Genomic DNA, 3,260 nt, shown 5'->3' with positions numbered 1-3,260 from the left:
TTGTTTAGGTTCTGAGAAAGCCAATTCTTTCCATGACCTCCACCCATGTAATTATGTAGTGTGACTACCTGCCTATCCCTCTATTCAAGAAGAAAAGTGCACTTGCCACACTCCTCATGTTTTCAGGAAATTGACTGTATAGAAACTCGACGAATCTAATTGCATTGAATGCTTCTACTAAACCAGCCATGGAATACTTTGGAACCAAAAAGAAGGATGACATTGGAATCATAGTGGTGGGTTTCTCCATGACACCTTATGTCAATTCCAATTCTATACAACCAAACAAGGAATAAACAAATTTGGATTCAAATTCCAAGTGAACCAAACAGGACTAGAATACATATTTTTCATTCCCATTCCCCATTCCCATTTTGCATTCTAATCTTCAATTCCTCTACATAGAACCAAATGAGCCCTATAGAATCTCCATAACTATTCCTAGATGATCCTACTAAAGATTCTCAACAATTGAAAAAATATGGTGATACCTCCCCAATCTCTAACAATTTGTTTAGAAGTACCCAAATGATAAGATGATTGATATCCCATTTTTATTGGAGAAATGAACCATAATGTGTCTCAACTAACCATAAGAGAAATCAATCATTTTACAAGAAATAATTGTAGTTAGATATGTATTCTAGTAATGGAAACTTCCTCTAGTAAAACAATTTTTAAAACTTTGTGAAGGTTGACTATTTTGGGATATCTTGCTTTTATACTAGTTTTGATCCTTTCATTTATCAAATCCCTAATTGGAATTTTCTTTACTATGCCTAATATCATGAAATTATTTCATCATGAATTTTTGTGCTCCCTTAGATAATGAAGGATGAGATCTAGTATGATTAGTACTTTAAGACTATGTACCTTAATAATCTCCTCTTGGTGAGTGGTTCCCTCTTGATTGTCTACCTAAGTGAATATTGAATTTGACTTCTATTATCTCCACTATTAATATGTCTTTTCAATGGGCTCCTTAACTTTCATAGGATCACAAAGTGGCACATATTGTTTAAGAAGAGAGCCAAGGCTTCACATAAAATATTGCACTAGCATTGCCTCATCATTCCAAATTTGTGAATATAGTTTTAATTACAAGAAGTGGTGTTCATACTACTCTATTGTCATATTATTTTGGTGTAAATCATGAAATTCATATTCTTGTCTCTACCTCCAGTGGTCTAACCAAAAAACAACCCAAAACCTCATAAGGAACCATTCACAAGATAATATAGTGGTGTTTAATTGCAACATTAATTCTTCTACTTTCTATTATTTTTATGAAAAACTCCACAACTATAAAATTGAAAGCCTTTTTTTGGTACTTCTTTTATATGCATGCATATAAAATCATCTCTCTATATCAATGAGCTATTTTTTTTTAATTTACCACTACCATCCCTATGAAGAAAGGTTGGATTTTTTCTCGTAGCATCCCTCATATGCCTAACTAACCTAACATCATCTTCTACCACAAGATTCTATCTTGTAGGTCAACAAGATTTCCCCTTCCATGAATGGGACTCCTCAAATGGGTCACCATCTTCTCTATTTTGTCTATTTTATAATATATTAACTATCTTCTTGATCCTCAAATGCAATAGAGATCCTTCTTATTCACCCTATTGAATCATATTTTTCTCTAATCTCCATTCTCCTGTATGCACCTCTTTTTCATCTCTCCTTGTGATTTTAGATGATAAAATAAGGAGTTAAAATGAATATCATTTTCTTTACCACAACATTGACCTATTCCTTGTCCTTGTCCTCAACCTCTACCACAACCTCCTCCTCTAGAAAAATGGATGGAAATTATAAGGTTGTGTACATAACTAATGACGGATCCTCATGTAATCTACACAAAAACATGCTACAAATAAATGAATTAAAAAAATTTGCAAGTACACAAATTTTTCTTCTTATTATGTCCAAATGCATGGAGTAAAATGTTTTAGAAATACAACAAGCAAAACCACATACCATTTTCCATGCAATATTGTATAAGAAAGAGATGCCACGAACAACCTAGAACTACCCTAGACAACCCTATGGACCTTCTTTATATAGCTAATTTTGCACCTACCAAAAATGTTGAAGAATTTTATCCCAAGACCCTATGGCTGAGCAACCATACATTATTATTATTTTTCATATTTTATTACATTAGAGTTGACCAAACTAATCTTATCTTTCATAATTTTAGGTAGCACAACTTTTGTAGACCATAAGTCAACCATAGTGAATTTGATTGACAATGATTGCCCCTTTTTAAACATGACAATCTTTGAACTATAGTAATTGACTTATTTGGGATCAAATCAGCTAGGGTTGGACAACTTTTTAGATCCTTAGGATGTAAAAAATGAGTTCAATGCTTTTGTACCAAAAATTGCCAATAACTTCTCAAAATATAGTTGGTTTTGTAATTTATCTTTATTGGTATGTTGATTAATCTAAAATGAACCTCCATAGATGAATTCAAAATATTTTAATATCAAATTACCAACTTAATAAAATTAGCAAGCTTCTACATGTAGAAACTCTTTACTGAAATATCCCTTATTGAAAATAAAAGACATTAATATTTTTGGGTGATGCAAGATTGACTTTACATCCAGGATGCTCCTACATCAAACAATGAAATTAATCTAAGAAGTGATCCTATCACATATTAAGTGTTTAGAGGAAAACCAAGATGATTAGCCTCCTCCTTTAGCTACCATGATGAATTTTCAATATATCATCCTTTCCATTTGACCAAATATTCTTCCTATATATAAAATTATCTTATTCTACCAAAAATATTGTCTACTATATCCTAATTTTTTTTCATTCCTAAAGTAGTCTCTAGAATAATTCACTTTTCTTCTAAAAAATCATTCTCAATATTTCCTTTGTGATACTTTGTTAGATCTAAAATGTGAAATATTGGTGAAAGATTTAGTTTACCATGAAACTCTACTTCATCGATATTTCATGATCCATACTTCATTAGTATCTTACATGGTTTAAACTTCTTCATTTTTAACTTATTATATGTTCCCATTAGAAATTGCTTATTTCTCAAATTGGAGCATGACTTCATATACAACCTAGAATTTCTTATGCCTCCTATTCTCACATACCTTAGCCTTGTATTGTGTACTCAATTTAATGACATTCTTCCTAACCTCCTCTTCAATGTTCTTCAAGAAGTCTACAAAGTCTTTAGCTTCAATACTACTTATCTCCTCTTTGTTTAACTTCTTTAATTT

The sequence above is a fragment of the Cupressus sempervirens genome, chromosome 9 (genome assembly GCF_028749045.1).
Source record: "Cupressus sempervirens isolate cs-2001-9-10 chromosome 9, ASM2874904v1, whole genome shotgun sequence".
In the NCBI taxonomy this organism is placed as follows: domain Eukaryota; kingdom Viridiplantae; phylum Streptophyta; class Pinopsida; order Cupressales; family Cupressaceae; genus Cupressus; species Cupressus sempervirens.
This window is presented reverse-complemented; position numbering follows the sequence as displayed.